Source organism: Sciurus vulgaris (genome assembly GCF_902686455.1).
Source record: "Sciurus vulgaris genome assembly, chromosome: X".
NCBI lineage: Eukaryota > Metazoa > Chordata > Mammalia > Rodentia > Sciuridae > Sciurus > Sciurus vulgaris.
The window spans coordinates 27,592,915-27,614,244 of NC_136471.1; the positions used below are offsets into that span (position 1 = coordinate 27,592,915).

The 21,330-nt window shown below is 33.8% G+C and overlaps 1 protein-coding gene across 7 annotated transcripts in view; it reads left to right on the forward strand.

Moving 5' to 3' along the window:
• Positions 1-21,330, forward strand: part of TENM1 (teneurin transmembrane protein 1) — a 753,664-nt gene that overhangs the window by 129,352 nt on the left and 602,982 nt on the right. For 6 of the 7 annotated variants that reach the window (XM_079123321.1, XM_079123316.1, XM_079123318.1 and 3 more), the window contains one exon: positions 4,341-4,370. The exons of the other annotated variant lie outside the window; for it this stretch is intronic. The gene's annotated coding sequence lies outside the window, so the exon portion shown is untranslated. The remainder of the gene's footprint in view (positions 1-4,340; positions 4,371-21,330) is intronic. 7 annotated transcript variants of the gene reach the window in all.

Here is a 21,330-nt window from a genome sequence, read left to right on the forward strand (position 1 = left end):
GGGGCCAATAATATCAATGGATTCCCCTCTCTCTCCCATCACTTCTGTGTTTTCCTGTAGTGAACTGTGTATTGGGAGGAGAAGGTGATTACGGTAGGAGCAGAGATGGTGTTATGTCACACTGCAGGAGTATCTGTGAATGTACTTTCTTAGTCCCAAGCATTTTTACATGAGATTACATTTTGCCTTATCTCAGTCACCTGAATCATATGGGTCTTTAAGGTTTTGATTACAGCTCCTTCATCCTTTGCTTTTCTTCCAATTTGAGTATCATTTGCAAAATAGAAAATGTTTTCAATATCCTCATCCAAATAATTACATTCATATAAAAAATCTGGTAATGAAACATTAGAGCTCAGGGCTTAATTGCTGAAAAATCAACCCTGGGAGCTACAAAATTCAGTTAAGGTTCCATGGCAACAGGATCTATTATTAACCATATAAATGTTATCTAACAACATTTTGAAATTAAGATGCTAGTTTAGGTACTTTCAGGACTATATATAAGGTAAGGTGCTGTTTAAAATAAAATATCTTGTTTAAATAGTTTATCTAGATGAAAATTTTGGAAAACTTCCAGTTTCTTCAATTATTTTATTGCTTATCAAATTTTATGCTCATTTTTCTATTAGTTAATGAGAAAATGCTCCATTGCTTTTGAAATATGACAGCTTAATGTCCATGAGTCGTATTTATGCCTTACTTTTTTTAAGAAAAAAAAAAACTAGCAGAAAAGAAAAATGAAAACAAACTTAATGAAGTAGGAAAGCTGTATCGTAAGGATGTATCCTAAGGAGGGAATCGGGAGGACAAATTGTCCTATGAAGAAAGGAGTTTTAGATACAAGAAAATATTCTTGAAACTTTTAAAGTGGGATATGGGTGCATTTAAGGACAAGTAAAAGACATTGTACACTTATTACAAAAAGCTGAAAATTATTTCATGTTAAATAAATGTAAAAAATGATAACAGTTTTTGGTAGGCACCTCATTAATATCAAGACAAAAATGATTGCTTATTGAAATTACTAGACATATGTGATTGAGAATGTGTAAACATTGTCTGGGAATAGGGTTCAGGAATAGGAAGCAGTGATGAAATTTTCTCATCTAAACACTGTTCATATTTCTGGTAGTAAAACAGAGGCTCAGGGCTGGTCAGCAATTTTCCCAAAGAGGCACAGCACAATAGTGGCAGTCTCTGCACATAACAGAATGCCAGACTTCACACTCCTAGAGCAACACATCATCAGGAAAACTTCACAATGATGCTTTGAACACTGGTAGAAGCATTTAGTAGAAATGTGTGTGTTTGTCACTATATTGGCTAACACAGGAGATCCAAAACAAAAAGACACAGTATTTCCCCTGAAAATTTGTTGAAGTCAATTTCAGAAGACAAAGCCTAACATATTTACATTAAAACCTAGAGGACATCTCCAAGTTCAGGTTAAATACAAGGATATAAAAGACTGCACCATGCAGACCACATTCATGTTGCTGTAGCAATTCTAAGTAAAGGACAAGTTGTTATGGAGTAAGGTGACTCTAGAATGTGATGGACATTCAACTGCTGGTGCTATGTTGTTACTAAAGGAAAAGACAAAACTGACCTTTACTAGAGTAGAGGTTTACATTAATCCTAAGGAATAATTTTCACTGATTATGAAAATAATATTGAGCTCCTAATCTTTCTACCACACTTTTTTTTTCTTACAATAGTTTTGGGACTGAGAAGTAAAGGAAATGTATACTCCATGTTGTCTAGTAGCTTATACTTTAGTTGAAGAGAGAATATATTCATTTTGAGGTATAATATAAAAATAAGGAAATTGATGATTATGTGACAAAAGAGGGACATAAACAAAAAATTAAATGAGAATTCTAGAATCACCCCCATGAAGAGGGACTCAGGATAAGTGACAACGGAAAGATGCAGAAATACTGCAAGCTATGGAGTCAAATAGATCGGGGCAAATGCAGACCCTGATACTTACCAGCTGGTTGGCAGTTTTGCTGAGCATCTCTTTATCTGTACAACTAGCAAAAGAATATCTAACCGGTAGGGGTCCTGTGAAAATTGTCAATAATACATATAAGGATATGGGGCCTCTTTTGGGAGTAGTACAAATGTTCAAAAATTGAATGTGGTAATGGTTGCACAACTCTATGAACATATTAAAATCCACCAAATGTACACTTGAAATGGATGAATTGTAAGGTTGTATACACACATATTTTCAATAAATCTGTTATCAAAAAAGTCTCACATAAAATTACCATGTGAAAAATTTACCTTGGTATTGAGCAATTCCTCTATGTACATACACAAAAGCAATAAAAACATGCTTCCTCACAGAAGCTTATAATCCAGTGTTCAGAGCAGCATTGCTCCTAATAGCTGAAAAATAACCATAATCCATATGTCCAACAACTGATAAATGGATAAACACAATATAGCATATTCAGATAATGGAATATTATTCATTGAAGTTTTGATATGTGCTGTAACATGAATGAATCTGCAAGTCATTATGCTAAGTAAAAGAAGCCAAATACAAAAGAGGATTGTATGAGCCCATTCATATGAAAAGTTCTGAAAAGGCAAACCTGAAGAGACCAAAAATAGATTAATGGTTGCCAGGGGTTGGAGGTTAGAACAGGGACAACAAATGAGCCCAAGAGGTGTTTTAGGGGTGGCATTAATATTACAATATTGGTTTGTGGTTTTGTTGTAAAACTCAATACATTAAAATTATTAAATTGTAGATTTTTAAGTGGGTGAATTTTAATGGCTTACTGATTATATATTAAAGGTATAATGGATTCTAAGCAGCAAGTAATATATACTTAACAAATGGTAGCTTTTTATCATTGTTGAAACAATCAGGGAAGGTCTTCTGAAGGAACCAAACTTTTAATGATAGGTGATGGGTAGGGTTTGGGTAGATGATGAGGAAATGGGGATGAGAACAAATGAGAGGAAATAATATGGCCTCAAGTGAGAAATAAGGATGGTGTTAATTTGTCTTGCTATAGAACTTACTAGAATAGGGAGTCTGTATTCAGGGATGTTAGGAATATTTGGAGATAGGAAACTGTTGGAATCAGACCTAAGACTGGAAAAGTACTGGTAGAATATAGTTGACATATTGCCATTGATGATTAGGTAAAATTAAGATGTTTGAGTGATAGATGCCCCAGTGTTAGTTAAGAAATGTATCCTGTGGAAGAGCAATGGTGCTAAGAATAGAGCTATTCTGGCTGAAGCTGGAAGATTATGATCCAGACCATTTACAGGCCAAGTTGGGAAGAGCTTAGGTACTAGGATGTGATGTGGTGTATTATGGCAGGTACCCAAGCAGTAATTTATATAAGATCAATTTTATATCTGAACAAGTAGGCTAGAAGGGCCAACCTGAGGAGGAAAGCCCAGAATGTCCAGCTTGGGCATCTTTCAGGTAAAGATAGTATTGTGGAACCATATGTATGAAAAAAAATAGTGTTCCAGCTGGCTGTCTTTTCTCTGGTGGTTGGTGGAATCATAAGCTCTGGCTAAGCTGCCTTCCAGTCTTATAAGTTATTTAAGTAATCAGCCCTGTCAACATTATGTCCTCCACCTTTTGAAAAAATTAAGTGGATCACTGAGAGAAAAGTCTATGAATGTCTTCTTGAAGTTGTGTAGAATTTTCAAGATTTCCCACCCAACCTGAAGCAAATCTAAGTGATGTGATAAGATCATGACCTTTTCAGAAATACCTTTGATGTCAATCCTAATTCTGTTAAATTTCACTTGACAGGGTAAGAATGAAACATTATAAGCTAGTTTGTCAGGCATCTCAGTAATCTGTTGTGGCAATAATCTGCTTCAACTCAGTCCTGTAGTGATGGGGGCTAGTGAATAATGTACCTTGACTTGGAAGGAACTTAATAAGTGTTCAACCATTGATAAATGAATGGAAAATGCACTAGGTAGACCTTGAAGTGATAAACTGGACAGGAACCTTGGCAGACATTAGTGCCTCCTGCCTACTATCATACCATGATTTATTTTGAAAATGATGACTGCTCATTTTCTTACCTACATCCCCATAACGCCACAGAAAAACCAGTGTTGACAATCAACAGACACAGTAATGAAAAATATTTCAGGTAACTCCTATTTTGAGTTTTAATCACTGTTATAAAAGTTAAAAATGCTCATAAAGGATTAGCATTGTGAAAAACCATTTTTCCTTAGATAACCTTTCTGATGTATAAATTTAAAAACTATGCCATCATTTTTGATAATATAAACATAAAAGATCAAGGAAATTGAAATTGCATTTTTATTTTTTTCAGGTACACTTTATGATTGGCCATAACAGCAAAGTAAGTATGCGATATTTTTGAGTTGATCATCCATTAAGTTTTAGAATGCTTTTAATCCCTTCTCCATCAATGTAGCCCATTTCCCCAAAGATCATAGACACCACAGTTCACAAACTGAAGAAATGGGATTATTTTTGGTTTTATTGCTTTTCTTAAGATTTTCATAAGTTATCAGGTTCCTTCCTGTTTGGTAATATTTACCTCTATGTCCACATAGATTATTGAGTACTTAGAGAATCTGCTGCATACAGCATGCCAATTTTCCTTTCTTCTGCTTTGTGCTTCAATGTGACAACAAGGTTAGCTATGAAATATGTAATGTTTTATAGGCTAGCAACTCACGAATTCCTATTGAGATTTGTTTGCCATGAGTATCTTTTTTTATTGTCCAGGTTAAATTTTACCTCATCATTCCAGATTATAATCTTTGAAGTCTCTTTTTAAAGACAATGTCCCAATAAGATCATAAAGCAAATGACTAAGACCTCTCTCTCAAACAACAAAAAGACTATATACAATATTATCATGTGAACTAAAGCACAGCTTTCATAGTGTTCAAACCCAAATAAAGTGTAAAACCAAGGGGCCATGACAAATTCCATCACATCCAAAGGTTTAACAGTGTTGCCTTGCAATTTCTTCCTTAAACTTCTGAAGATTTCCTGTTCACTGCACCCCTCAAAACTTGTAATATTCTGGGTGTGGTGGTGCATGCCTGTAATCCCAGTGGCAGTGCACTTGGGCAGGAGGATAGTAAGTTTAAGACTAGCCTCAGCAACTTAGTGAGGCACTAAGCAGCTTAGTGAGACCTTGTCTCAAAATAAAAGAAATAAAAAGGGCTCGAGATATTATCTCAGTGTTAACATGTCCGTGGGTTCAATCCCCAGTACAAAAACACAAAACAAATCAAAACTTGTAATACTACATAAAAACACCCTTAATACTACAGTTCTAAACCTTGCCTCATGGTAGTCCCTGTGCAAGCAATTCATTTACCAAGAATTACAATTTCTTAAAATGAAGTGAGAAGTTATTGGTTTGATAATACAAAGCAGCCTTTCATGTCTTGATCCCCAACAGGTACTCTTATAAATTACTGACAAATTACAGTAGATGGCAATTCCTGCACTGCTGCCACTGATAGATAAATCTATGCCATATTATTCTGGCTTTTATTGTCTCTTAAAACATCGTCAGATTGATTTTAGAGTAGCAAGGATATAAAATAAATACACAAGATACCTTTCCAATAAAAGAGAGGAAAACCAGCCTTCTTTGCGCCTGAGAATTCTAGCATCAAAAGGGCATAACATCTCTGAGTATTTCTTGTTTCAGTACAAAAATTGTGTATCTGTTTCCTACTTGAGTATACAGAATGCAGAACCAGTTTGTTGTATATGAAGAAACACAGGATCCAGAAAGAAAACTCAATATTTTCATCCTACATTTGTATCGTAAACATGGCATCTAAGTTCCCTGTGCCTTAGTTTCCACCTCTATAAAATTAGATGGTTGAACTTGATAACCCTCAATATCACTTAGTTTTAATATCCTATAGTTTAAGAAGATAAATGCACACCCCCAGTATGTACCATATGGATAATTATGAATCTAATTTATGTGGCTTGACAGTAATATATGAATGCAGAGACAGCAACTTTTTGAAAATGAAAAGAAGTAACGGGGCTACTGAGGCAGGTTAATATAGTAACTAATATTTGTGTTAATACACTCAAATATTATTTGCTCAAAAATATTTACGAATACCTACATGTAATATCAGTGGTAGGTATAGAGGTAAAGATGAAATATTCTTTTTTCCTTCACACATAGGAGTAAAGGACATGGATCTTTAAAACAAAATTCTTGATTAACTATAATACTTAGGGAAGGGGATGTTAATTGAGGCTTTTCAAAGTTAAGTATCAGTCTGTTTTATTTCAGTCTTTGTGGTTGAAATGTTTTATAAAACTAGTCTATTTTATGATCTTAATGAGTACAGTTCAGTGAACATAATTGGATTTTACTTTAGTTTTTGGGATATTTTTTCAGGGTCTCAAATTCATTATTGCAAAATCAGTTCTTATGGTGCTGGAAAAGTAGGAGATTGAAATGAATCTCTTCTGGCAACAGATCACTTCTTGAGAGATGAATTTGTTTTTCTTTCAGTAAATCCTAGATATCTGTTGGCTTAGTCACCATGTTTCTTTTTCTCATAAAAGTTGAGTGTAGCACATGAAATAAAATGTTTCATTAGCTGAGCTGTAGTTAACTGAGGCTTTACTCTATATAAGATCATAATTAGTAACAGAGATCTGGCTTCTTTTGGGGCAAGTATTATATTCAGTTTGGTTGTGAGAATTGGTTAGGAACATGCGCTGGCTACATGGTATTCAGAAGAGATCAACCAGTAAGGTGAAGGTGAAGCATGTAATATGAATAATAGTGAAATGAGGTTAAATTATTTGTAGTGAAGAAAAATGATGAATGGGAAATAATATCTATTTGACAAGCTCTTTTGTGGAAGAATGAATAAAATGCCCAGTTTAGAAAGGACCTAAAAGATTGTCTGGTCTAATTATTCTCATCTTATGGAAATTCACATAGTATTTGAATCCCTTCGACAGTATTCTTTTAGGTGACTAGGAACCTGGAGAACTTCTAGAGCAGCCATTTCATTTGTGACTGCCCTAGTTAGCCTATTTCATATGGAACTCAAATCTGTCAACCAGTTTGAGACATAATAGTATACCTAACTCCTTTCCACTCCTTCAAACATCTTTAGATATTTAAACACAGTTTATCATGCTCTCTTTGGTTCTAATTTTTACATTCCTAAATCTTAGTAAGTAGACTAGTACAAAAAGTAGAGCTAGTACCAAGATTACTCTCCTGCTCAAAAACTACTTTCTGTTGCCCAAAAGATAATGTGAAAGTCTTTTATCATGACATTTAAGGCTCTGCCTGCCTTTGACCTTGATTTTCATTATTTCTTCCATGGAGTCTATAATCCAGCTACCCTGAACCTTTCTCTTTCATTAATAAGTCATTCATTTTGCCTTCATTCATGTTTTGCTGATGTTTTTCTTCTTCTCTAATACCCTTCTTTTCCTTCTGAGACTTGTGAACTTTCAAGTAATTAAATCATTTTGGGGGACTGAACCCAAGGCTTTCTGCTTGTAAGGCAAGCACTCTATCAGCTGAGCTATCTCCCCAGCCCTCAAGTAATTAAATCTTTAAGGCCCTGTTCAAATGTTTATCTTTTGTCAAATTTTCATAGTGTTTTCTTCAAACTTATCTCCTTCACACAGAAAAAAAATTCCCAATGTTTCCTTAATTCTTAATTATTATAGCCCATGCCTCTATTAAATAATTTCCAATATTTTATCACATTTAGTTTTTCTCTCTTATCCCAGAAAGAAGGTGAAGTCTTGATTTTTCAAACCAAATTTAGTTTATATTTTCCCCTAGATTTAAAATATTTGAAAAAATTAATATATAAATGATATTTATAATATCTTATTCATTGATCATAAACTCTGTTCATCGATTTCATGGAATGTTACCTACTTTTACCTGACTGAAATGTGATGACATTTTAAATCATTCAATCTACAACTTAATTTGTTACATCCATAACATACCTTTCTTCTTAGCATTTGTCTTTCCAGGTTGAAGAAGCATAAGTTCTTTTTGTCTCTTCCCTATTTCACTATTTTTATTCTGGATTTTTTCCATATATGTTGAGGAGCAGGACCTTAAGCAGATCTAATCAGGGAGCACAATGGCAACTGGTAGCATCATTCATTCCATGTTAAATATCCTAGATGTTGTCACACCACCATTTCCATTTCTTTTCATTCTAGCTTGCTTCTCCCAGAACAGTTTATAATTCTTACTGAATCACATAACAGTTATGATTACTTCCAACTCAGTTGTTGATTATTGGTTTGTATTTCTTTGCTCAATGATGCAAATCAGAGAATGTTTTACATAAACTTATGTGAATTTCAGTGTATGGTGCTAGAATGTTAGTTCTTACTCTTGCTTTGAGCATGAGTCTTTCAGGTCAATTCTGAATCAATTTTTTACTGGGATTTTAGAAAATTACAGGATATTTCAAAGCCAACTTTTATACTCACAAAAAGGGAAGGGAAGGGGCAGAAGGAGAGTATAAAGGGTTGAATTGGATCTGAAGTCATTTTCTTTAGGTAAAAGTTCAAAAATCAAAACAACCCCATTCTGAAACAAAAAGCAAAAACAAGAAGCAACTGCTGGGCTGGGGTTGTGGCTCAGTGGTTGAGCACTTGCCTAGCATTTGTGAGACACTGGGTTCAATCCTCAGCAATGCACATATATAAATGATTGTCCATTGACAACTAAATATATTTTTAAAAATCTAAAAGAATACCAAGCAACAACCTACAGAAGCCACTCCATACTTTAGCAGCATCTAAAAAGCTATATATGCTACCTAGTTCAGCTATGATAGAAGTTTGCCTGCCTCGCCAATATTCTTTTTGAGTTTTCTCTTTGATAACTTAATTTGAGTTACTGAAAGCCCAGAAAGGTGAGACAATAGATCAACTGAAACCCCAAAAATGATGAGCAGAGATTAATGTTTTTTTTTTTTTTTTTAAATAGAGGGGAGCAATAGGAAAAACTTTCATTACATAAACTATGCACTCACCATCTCCATCAACAAATAGCATTTCAAATTCTTTCCCTTGGTGTTTCTGGTGAAATTTCCCTTACCCAAAAGGCTCCAATATAATAAAATGAAATCTATTTGAGCACCAATGTTATTTTGGGAGTAAATGGTCTAAAATGCTTAGGAAGCTACTCCTGTCATTGGATTTTTGATAAGATTGGATTTTTCCCAAGATGCCTTGATGTAGAATCTAAGGAAATAAACCCTTTCCTTGGGGATGTTGAAACAAGAGTGAGCTGTTAATAGTTATTGTTCATCTCTGGAAACCAGTGCTCTCATATGGTGAAAAGTGAGCAGTGATTCTCTGAGCTACCTATTTCTGTTTCTGAGAAAAATTGCATTTGAAAATCATTGAAAATGAAGCACTTAAGGCATTTCAGCCTTAAATCCTGCATGTATAAATAGTATATCTTTGGGCCTTTCGCTTTTGCTCTATGCCAAGTATTTTCACCTTTAAATAAATGACACATTTTACCTCATGTAAATTGAATAAAAAACTGGAAGGTGCCATTATAATTTGAAGAATCCTTGCTTGGGGACAGTCAGAGTAGGAAGTCCTAGGCTCATACTTCCTCTGTAGGCTTCTAGGGCCTTCTTTCCTAAGTATTGAATTATGGCCACTTTTTGCATGATCTGGCATTTGCCATGTAAAGAGGCAGTTGATTAAAGAATGATTGTGTGAAATTCCACCAAACTGAACTAATGTTTATAAAAATGTACTGAAGTTGAAACAAACTAAGCAATTAACAAATAAGAAAACTTGTGAAACAATTAGGACTGGAAGTAAAACTGTATTTGCCCAAATCTCTGAACTTAAAGTTTTTAACTTTCTTTAAACTGAATATATAATATGGAAATAATTCATTCAGTTTAATTCAATAAGTGAAATAATAGTCCATTTTCATGCTTTTGTTTACACCTTTGAAAAATCATGAAATGGTATTTTCAAATTAACACAATATTGATAGAAGTAAAATATATTTTCAATCTGAAAGTGACCTTGGTAACCATGACCATTTAATCTGACCACTTCCTTTTTCATATGAAAAAATTGAGACATAAAAAAATGAACTCTAATACAATTGATATTCTCTCAGTTCACTGAGCTTACTAATACTGCATTATGGGTCCCCTAGGCAATCTAATCTTTGGGGATTATATGGAAGGGAATAACAATGAAGGAAATTTAAAATTTTTCCTAAGTCTCTAGGTTCATCGACATAAGTAACTAGGTTCAGAATCATATTTTGGGGAGAGGGAATCTGGGCTAGGAACCAGAATGAGATGGAACTGGGGAAGTAATCCTGGACCACCTGAGTTTCAGAAAAAAGCTGACCCAGATAGAAATTATCCTTGGAATATCCTTAATTTCGTGGCAATGCTGTGTTCTTTGGTTCCCAGCTCCGGACCAGCTTTCATTCGTATCTTCCAGCTTCTTATCAGTTTGCCCTCTTTTAAGCATAGACTTAGACTTAAAAGAATCCATTGAAATAAGTCATCTATTCCTCTTGCTTGAGTCCTTACCAGAACTTTCTTGACAAGTAGCCATTGAACCTATGCAAGGATAACACATCTTCATGCTATTCAACTATCACAGTCACTCTTTTTTGTACACATTCTGTTTGGTCTTTTGAAGATGAAAAGTCTACAATTGAACAAAATATTCAGGTCTGCTTTTGGAAGCCAAAATCAGATAATCCATTTTTTTCTTTCTAGAGTCTACATTTCCATTCACACATCTTATGTTCACATCACCCTCATCATCCTGCCTCCTCAATGTGCTTTCAGTCAACTAAGATATTTTAGTCTCTATACACAGATATTTTAAGCCAGTTTCTTCTACCATGAGTTTATATAATATAGTTATTTCTAATGTAAATACCAGACTTGAAATATCTGTCTTTGAAATTACAAGTTATATTTGCGTCATAGTTCCATTCTGGCCTGAATTTGAAATGTCATAATCATGTCATTCAAGAGGTTAGATACTATACTGGTTCTGGTATCTACAAACTTTATTTCCTCATCCATGGCATGGATTAAAATGTTAAGTAGAAAAAGGGAAGAAAGATCACTAAAGACAAATTAATTACCTACGCTGGAATGGTTGTTCATTCAATTATGTGTCAACCTAATTGTACCATCCTTAACCCCATCTGTATATTTTTTAAAAATCATCCAAAAGTATATCATGAAGGACTTTCCTAAATGCCTTATGGAGTACGAAACATACCTACTCATTTCCCTGCCCTGTTAGTTTAGTCAGTCCGCCCCAAAGGCAAGCAAATTAGTCTGTCAAGGCATATTCAGATTATGCCTGTGCTGGTTTATGGTGCTGGTTGCTTCCTAGTCTCAGAGCTAAATCAATATTCTTAGAAATCTTTCAAGAGTCCCAGAAACATGAATTTTTAAAATTCTACTTCATGATGAATCCCAGCCTTTAATTTATACTTATTAATGATTCCATTATTATTTCTAGTCCAAAATAAATCTCTTTGACAGAAAAGACAGATGCAAAATAGGGGTTATCCACTTATTGATTCCAGGACTTGTTTGACAACTATCATCAGTACATCATTGACTTTAGCAGTGTTCTTATTCACTCACTTTTAATTTTGTCCTAGATGTATCTAGAAAAGCCTCCACCCTTGGCTTTTTTGGGGCAATATCCATATCTTTTTAAAGTTGTATTAGGTTTAACTAGTTTAACTAGTGAGGTTACATGCAATTATTTTTATCTTTTAGTGTCACCTTTTTAAAAATTTCCATTACAGCTGTATCTTAATCCTAATGTAATTTTCCCCTTTTTCTCCTGTCAATGTTACCAGGATAATGATGATGATAATTATGGAGATGTCAATGACAACAACAAAAGTATTATAATAGCTAACACCTATTATTAAGCACTTACAATGTGCCAGGAACTATACAAAATGCTTTTACCATAATAATTCTTTAATTTTTTATAAAATCCATTGAAATAAATTCTATTATTATCTCTATCTTATATATGAGCATAATAAGGCATAAAGAGGTCAAATAACTTGTCCAAAATCTCATGGTTAGTTAGTGTCAGAGCTGGAAGCCCTGCATTCTGATTTTATAGCCTGGGATCTAAACCTTTCACTGTATTGCTTGAGGACACAGGTTAGACACTGAACAATTAAATTGTTAGGAAAATCATGTTGCAGTCTCGAATATCTCATAGGCAAACTTGTAGAGTATGCAGAATTCATTTTTTGGCATGCCTCCCTTCTGCTTCTGCACATTTAACTACCTTCAATGCTTCTTGCTGCCAACCTTAGAGTTTCCTCTACTTGTAGGCTATCCTTAGCTTTTCAGCTAAACTGTAAGGTTCTAGAAAGTATTTTCTATGTTATAGATATTTCTTTGTTTCCCATATACTGTAGACCACCTCAATACTAAGCACAGGGCATATATGATATCCTTGTGAAATGAAATAAGTGACAAACTTTGCAATTCATTCCTACAGGAGGGGTGTGTGTATGCGCATGAACATTTGTAAGCTAAGATGCATTCAAATAAACTGTGAGTCGTGAGGGAAAATGTGATGCCTACCATAGAACAAGTTCTGTGGCTATCTGGGAAATGAATAAATAAATCAGGGAGAGAGAGAGAGAGAGAGAGAGAGAGAGAGAGAGAGAGAGAGAGAGAGAGAGAGAGAGAGAGAGAGAGAGAGAGAGAGAAATGTTTTTCTTGGAATAAGATCAGTATCAATCCTCTTGCCTTATTTCTACAAAATATATACTCTTTTGAACCATTAACTATTAGATACATTGCCCTGAATATTTTGCAGATCTGAGTCATAGTAATTGTACTAGCAATTTTCAATACTATTACAAGTTTGATTAAAAATGTGAGTGTGGATCTGTGTGAGATACATATCCATGGGGTATTTGCGATTCCTGGGACCTCCCTCTGATGCCAAAATCTGCATGTACTCAGGTCCCTCATATAAAATGGCACAGTATTTGCAAATAATTTGTGCACATCTATACATATATTCTAAGTTATCCCTAGATTATTTATGATACCCAATGCAGGGTAAATGCTATGTAAATAGTTGCTATGCTGTATTATTTAGGAAATAATGATACGTGAAAGAGTCTGCATATATTTGATACAGATGCAGTTTTGATGGAATATTTTTGATCTGCAGTTGATTGTGGAGGTCTGTGTGTGTGTGTGTGTGTGCATATACACATATGCATATATATGTGTATATATGTATCCAAAGAAAGATATAGATATTGTACTTTATAGGTTTTTTGTTTGGGTAAACAGATTGACTGCTAGTATCTTTCAGCTGGGTGAATATGTTTTATTATTTTAGTATCTGGGTAAATCTTGAGGTACAAATTGACTCAGACCTATTCAAATTTAATATCAGACTTTAGACAAATCCTTTCATAACAAAAAATAAATGGAGAACATATGATGGCTTAGGTCTTTTATATATAATTATATGGTTCCCAGAGGGGAGTTATAATTGAATTATAAGCTGCCTCATGAGTATTCTAGCTGGTGTTTAGAGAACTGTAAAGCAGAGCTGAGCAATTTTTTTCACCAGCTAGAATGTGAACAAGACACCCTATAATTCAATTATAACTAGCCTCCAGGAACCATATAATTATATTATAAAGTAGTTTGAGGAAACTAGGAAACTGAATGTTTTTCAACACATTGTATATGTTTAAAATGATAATTTAATAATTTTACTTTACCTCTTACCTTTCTAGCCACATAGGTTTGGGGAAACCTTTGTGACCTGATTCCCTTGTACTTTTCAAAACTTTTAGAACAAATCATCACTTTAGGAGGTCCTTAGATTACTCTCCTTTCACTGTAGTCTGTCTGTATATACATAAACTCAAACTCTTCAGTCATCAGTTTTCTCAACTATAAAATGATTAGACTTGACTTAGATGATCTGTAAAGTACTTCCTAACACCAACACTCATTGAATCTTTTAAAAAATATATATATATGTATATATATATATTTAGTTGTAGATGGATACAATACCTTTATTTATTTATATGTGGTGCTGAGAATCAAACCCAGTGCCTCCCACATGCTAGGCAAGTGCTCTACCACAGAGCCACAACCCCAGCCCTTACTGACTCTTGTATTGTTCAGGGTTCTTCAGGGAAACAGAGGCAATGGAGTGTGTAGTTATAGATATTACTATAGATAAAGATATACAGGGAGAGAGAGAGAACACCAATCTGAAGTATTGGCTCATGCACTCATGGGGCTGGCAAGTCTGAAATCTGCAGGGTGGGCTGGCAGATGGGCATCAGTGAAAGAGTTGATGTTGCAGTATGAGTCTGAAGGCAGTCTGGAGGCAAAATTCTTTCTTCTTTGAAGAACCTCAGGTCTGTTCTCTTAAGGCCATTAAGTGATTGGATGAAGCTCACCAATATTATGGAAGTTAATCAACTTTACTCAATATCTACTGACTTAAAAGTTTGCCACATCTATTGTATTTCTTCCCAGCAATATCTAGACCAGTGTATGACCAGAAAGTAGGTAGGTATTATGACTTAGACAAGTTTATATAAGAAATTAACAATTATAAGTCTGTATAGTGAAAGAATGTGATATTACTTAGGTCCATCTTTTCCAGATGTGGATTATCTTTTCGAAAGTTAAATAAAAATCACAAAGGTGAAGCTTTAACTTTGAAACTTTGATATATTGTCATCAATGCATTATAATGAAAGAGTTTTTATTATTTTTAACAAACTGGCCTTAAGAAATCATTTCAGGAATAATTATTGTACTTATAGGATGAAGTGTTGCCCAATTCTAGAAATGCAAATGAAGCCAATTAAGATCTTTATCTTAAAAAGCTTTCCAAAAATGAAAATGATGTATTTAATTTATTTTCTATTGAAAATTTCTTCAAGCTTTCCATTCTCTAAATTAACTGATGATACACTAAGTCTCCATAGAAAACCCACCCTATCTACTTTTCCACCATCTTATCTTATGTATATTTTCCCTGAGCAACTAATAGTTATCATGACTACATTAATTTTTTTAAAAAATTTAAACTAGTTTGTATTAAAAAAGAAGTGCATCCATAGGTACGTGAATCCTCATAGCCACACTATTCATAGTAGCCAAAAAGTAGAAACAAACCACATGCCCATCATCTGGTAAATGGATAAATAAAATGTGATATATACATACAATGGAATATAATTCAGCCAGAGAAGAAATGAAACTCTGATACATGCTACAACATGTATTAACCTTGAAAACCTTTCACCCAGTGAAATATATCAGACACAAATCCATTTATATGAAGTATCACGAATGTAAAATAAACTTGGCATAGAAAGACAATTATCTCATTGTCCCATTAAATGCAGAATCTAAAAGAGCTGATCTCATAAAAATTGGGGGTAGACTGGTAGTTACTAGAGGCTGAGGCAGTTTGTGGGGGTTGGGGGAGATGTTGGTCAAAGGATGCAAAATTATGGTTAGATATGAGATATAAATTCAAGAGAGCTATTATTATACAGTTGTGACTAGAGTTAACACTATATTGTATTCTTGAAAAGTGCTAAGAGACTGAGTGTGAAGTGTTCTCACCACAAAATGTTAGCTATGTGAGGTAATGCATATGTTACTTAGCCAGATTTAACCATTGCATAAGGCATATAGACTTTAACACATCACATATTTATATGATAAATACATATAATTTAACTGTCAATTTTAAAAAGTAAATTTTAAAAAGAATAGGTAATGAAATTGACCAAATTATACTGTTATATTATGTGCATGTATGAATATGTAACATCAAATCCTAGTGTTATGTATAATTACAATGTACCAATAAAAGGAAAAAAAAGGGAAAATAGGTAAATCTATAGTACAGAAATTAGATTAGTTGTTGTGAGGGTAAGGGGTTAAGGAGAGAGCAGGAAATGGGGTATACTAATTGGTACAGGTTTCTTTGTGAGGTAATAAAAATGTTTTAAATTTGATTATGATGGTGGTTATACAATTCTGTGAATATAAAAAAATTGAATTTTACTCTTTAAATGAATGAATTCTATGGTATGTGAAATATATCTAAATAAAGCTATTAAAAGTAGCATATACATAGGGAAAGATTCAAGAAACATTAAAGAGTATATATTGGAAAGTTGAAATCTCCCTGTCACTACCACCCCAGTCTGCACTCATGGCACCCAATACTAGTGCTACCGTGGAATCCCTGTCAATATTTCATACTTTTCCCCCAAACACTGAAGTCTCTTGATTTTTTCACTCTTGTAATGTTTTCAGAAGCTTCATAAATCAGCATATAAACATCTTTAACATTCTTTTAAACAGCTGTCTAGTATTCCTTTATGTGAATGTATCAAAATCTTTATGAACATTTTTCTCCTGAGGAATTCTTTGTTCTTACCAGTGCTTGCAAAAGTGCCACATGGACATTCCTTGATATTTTTCTCCAAGAAGATGCAAACATATATCCATAGGATAAATTGTTGCCCATGAAATTGTCTTATCCAAAGAAATGTACATTTTGGATTTTGATAGATATTGCTATCTTGCACTATACAATAGTGGGACCAATTAATTCTCTCACTGAAAGTACTTGAAATCAAATTGTTTCTCCAAATTAATACTGGATATTATCAAATTCTTTAAACATTGTTGATATGATAGGTAAAAACATTTTCACGTTAGTTTTTAATCATACTTTTAATTACAAATGAAATTAAGCATCTTATTTTATATGCATTTTTATGTTAATTTACAGTGTGCTCTGTTCACATTTCTGTTGTGTTATTGGTCTTTTTATATTGATTTGTAAGACCTCTTCAAGCATTAAGGAATTTACCCCCTTGTCTATCACAGAAGCTGCCAAAATTCCCTACTTTTCATTTGTCTTTATATTGTGTTTATGGTACTTTTGGGGTGGGTACTTTTTGAGGTATTCATTCTGTTGCTTTCAAATAGATTGTAATATACAATGGAACATATTGCCCAAACCAAAGTCACAGTTTAAATGACGATTCTTTGAATGTCTATAAAGTCCTTGCTAGAGGAAACTTTCAAATCACCAGTGGTGTCAATGTTTCACTGCACAGACCCTTAGCCTCATGTATATCAGATATCCCTTAATGTTCATCCTGACGTTTTCTCTTAGATAAGGGTGATTTTTGTTGTTTATTTTTTAATTTGTCACAGATTGATCAATAAAAACATGATAACTTTGAACAGATTTCAAATCTTTGTTTCCTTTGCCAGGGTATTCTCACTTCACTCAGTGTAACAGCTGTCACAGTGCTTACATTATTTGCTAATTTAACTATATTACCCCTTTCTCATATACTACATAAGGGATCTTTACAACACACAATTTTAACATGAAGATGAAATGACACATTGAAGGTTGAATGTACAAAATGCAATTATAAACATAAAAGACCTGACAACAGGATATTAGGACTAATTTGCATTTCTCTTCCTTCCCTCATTCCTCCCTTTTCCTTTCTTCCCTTTCTAATTTCTACTTTCATTTTTCCTTCCTTTTTTCCTTCTCTTCTCCCATGTTATCCTGAAAGCAATACACGCTCACTCAAAATATGTATATGTATGTGTATGTATATATAGTTATATCATTGCAGTGTATATAATGTAATAATAAAAGCTTCCCTACTCACCCCCCAACTCTCAATTCACGACAGAAGGTGTAAGTTTTCTTTATGTATATTTTTGAAATTTTCTGTGGGAATGCAAATATGCATGTGTACAATGTAATATATTATATTGCAAGAATATATGCATATAAACGAGTATGATCCCCCTAGAAATAATGACCTAAGAATAATTATCTCAGGCTTTAATTTCAGTGCTATCTTTACTAACAATTTTCTTGGGACTTTTTTGTGGTATTGCTTTAAGACCTTGGGAATTGCCATTAAATTTTTTACTAGGAGGATTTTTTTTTCAAGGATGAATGCGATCTTTGGGAACAACTAAACACTATTTGGAGCCAAATGTGTTGAATATATGTACTCAATATATGTAGTCTGACTTCTGATCAAAAACAGTAGGACAATAAGTCTGATTGTCTTAAGCTTGTAAACAAACATTACAGATAATCATCAATGAACAATTCCAAAAATGTTTTGAGCAATAACAGCATTGTTTGTATGTTTATAGCATCACAAGATGACACACTCAATTAAGGAACTGGAGTTCATTTGAATGTATGAATTTTGCTGTGCTGGTTTTTGGATGTCAGAATTGTGCTGTTCTGATTACAAAATTCACCTTATTTCCCCTCCCTAAGAGCCTAAGAAGCATCATTCTAGGTCAGCAATATGGTGCATCCAGCACAGACTTTGGCTTCTGGCAGTATCCCTGAGGGGCATAATGACAATCTTAGAGGTGAGAAAGAGCCCCTGAATTTTTCCACAGGTCTTTAATTATCTATTATACAATGACTCTTTCTCTTTCTCTCTCTTTCAATGAAAATTCTGAAAAAAAATTGTTTCTGGAGCAGATATATTGTTTTAATTCAACTTAACCTAATTTCTTATCTTTATAGAGAAGATACATATCTTAAGACATTCCTTGTCACCATTCTCATTATTCACATTGAGATGCTTTTTAAAAAAGCTTTTTAAAAGCTGTCACTTAATAAAATTATTATAGTTCCAAGAATTCTTTCTTAAAGTCAGCCTCTATTTTCATTGGTTTTAATGGCCAGTGTGGAAGTTTACAATTTAAATCAATGAAGGGCCCAGTAATAATCTGGTAAATATTGCCTAGTTAAGGTAATAATGTGGCAAATAATTGATCTTTTAATTTCTGTAATATATGAAAATGCTAGGTGCAAAAAATAGGAAAAACATTGCAGTATGATTTGTGAAGAGAATTTGTGATACTGTATGTAGAGCATGAAAGAAATCATAAAAAGCTATTCATAAAAAGTGAACCTTTATTTTTAAGCATGAAAGGATAGATGTGAGGAGGCCAATGTTTTGGACTCTTAGTAGTTCTGAAAATAGTCCCTGATTTCCAAAATAAAGCAGTAGTGCATATTTCCTTCCACATTTTTTTTCCAGAAAAGACAAGATATGGCAGCCCCATGTTGATTAACTTTTGTTTTAAATACATAATTATTCAGGTCTATAATGAAGCCTTCTGTCAGGCAGCTTGAGCTTCTAGTCATTTATGGTGCCCATGATCCTTTGCTCTAATTTGTTCCTTTTTGGAATGTGGCTTGTCACTGCAAAGGGATAGGCAAGATGTAGGTAGGAGTGTCTTCATATTATTTTATTGAATTTATATTCACAAAAATGTCATTCTTTTCTCACAGAACATGTATTGAATATCTACTCTGTGACAGACACTGGTAGCTATTGGGAATATAGAAATGAAGAAGGTGACATCTAAACTTAAGAAGCTTCTAATCTAAGCATAGAGGTTGAAGTAGGGGGAGATGTAGTAATCAGGGCAATAACATATAAAATGTGCTGGGAAAGAAATATCTCATGGCATTGACTGGCTATTACAAAGCCTTTCTCAATCTCTTCTTCCATTAGAAGAATAAGTAAAGGCAAACCCAATTTTGAATCCCTAACCTTGCCACTTGCTAGTTGCAAAACCTGATGTAAGTTAACTCAAGTTGTTTTCGTCTCAGTTATCTCTTTGTGAAATAGGGATGATCATAACTATTGAGTTTGATGGAGGGTTTGTAATTTATGCATATAGTATGACTAGTTTTTTTGTGAATAGTCAATAAATGACAGCTATAATGATGCTTATTTATACATAATTTGCTTATGTGGATTGCATAATGTATGACTGAGGGTTTTTTGCCTTTTGGGAAACAAGATTTTTACAATTTAAAAAGTGACAGACATTGGAGAAGAAAATGACTGTATTTTCTCAAAGCTTTATGAGCACTTGTAGAATATACCAAGTATGCTTTTATGGTGATACATTTTGTATCTGTCCAGCATGGCATGCATATTATGCTTTCCTTAAACACAATAATTTCACTTGCCACTTAACTTCTGTCTCACACATTTTCCCTTCATACTTCCCTTGTAAGGGTCATGCCAGGAAAGGCAGTGCCCAGAAAAATGGTACCCTCCCCTCCTCTTCATGTCTCCTTTCTATTCTCTGATATCTTCCCTGTCAAATTGAAGCCTTAAAATTGGACTCACTTTAAGACATCAAAAGCCAGCACTGAATAAAGAAACAAAAATACTTCAACCTGACTTATTTTAGAAACTAGCTTCTCTTGGTGTTTTCCTCTCTCTGTCTTTCAGGTTGCTGGTTCCAAGCTTTCTCTACTTAATGTTGAAATGTTTAGTCATTTGAAAAAAAAAATCAGCTGGATTAGTTGACCATTTATGGACAGAATTTTTAGCTGACTGAACTTTTAGAACTTTTTGACTTTATGATATACTTAACTGTGTCTCTCTAGTGAAAGATAATATTTGCCTTGAGGCAGGAGTGTCAACTTAATCACATTTTTTTGGTTAACTGAACATAAATCCTAAATTCACTTTTAGTTTTCAGTAATTAAAAGTCCAGTAGTAATTTTACTTCCCAAGTTCATTAAAGGATTGGAAAGCACATTGAATATGTATATGCTAAGAAACATGTGTCTGTCATGGGTCAAATATTGTGATACTTCACTGAGTGAACCAAAAAGATGTTCCCTCCTTTCCTCATCATAAATGAGGGTCATGGTGCAAAGAGAAACTTGCTGTAGAAATTTGATGAGTGTTAGAAATATGAACAGAAAGGATAAGGTAATTAACTATCATTCATTGGTTCAAGAAATACTTCTTGAGCAGCTACCATATGCTGCTTACTATGCAAAGCATGATGGATAGAGCAATGACATACACCAAATTTCTGCCTTCATGGAATTTAAGGAGACATGCAAATAGCTGTAAAATTAAAATTGTGATACTATACTAAAGAATAACTACCAGCTGCTATTAGAAAATATAAAAGGGACCTAAAATCTAGTCTGATGGGCAGGAAAGTCTTCCCTAAGTAAGTAACATTTATGCTGAAAGATGAAGGAAGGGTAATCAAAGAAGGTCGGATAATTATTGGTTACATTAGAACAGTAGTTCTCAATTAGGGGGTGATTTTACTCCCACAGGGGACATTTTGATATTCCTGGAGATGTGTTTGTCACAGCATGGGAAGAGGTGCCACCAGAAT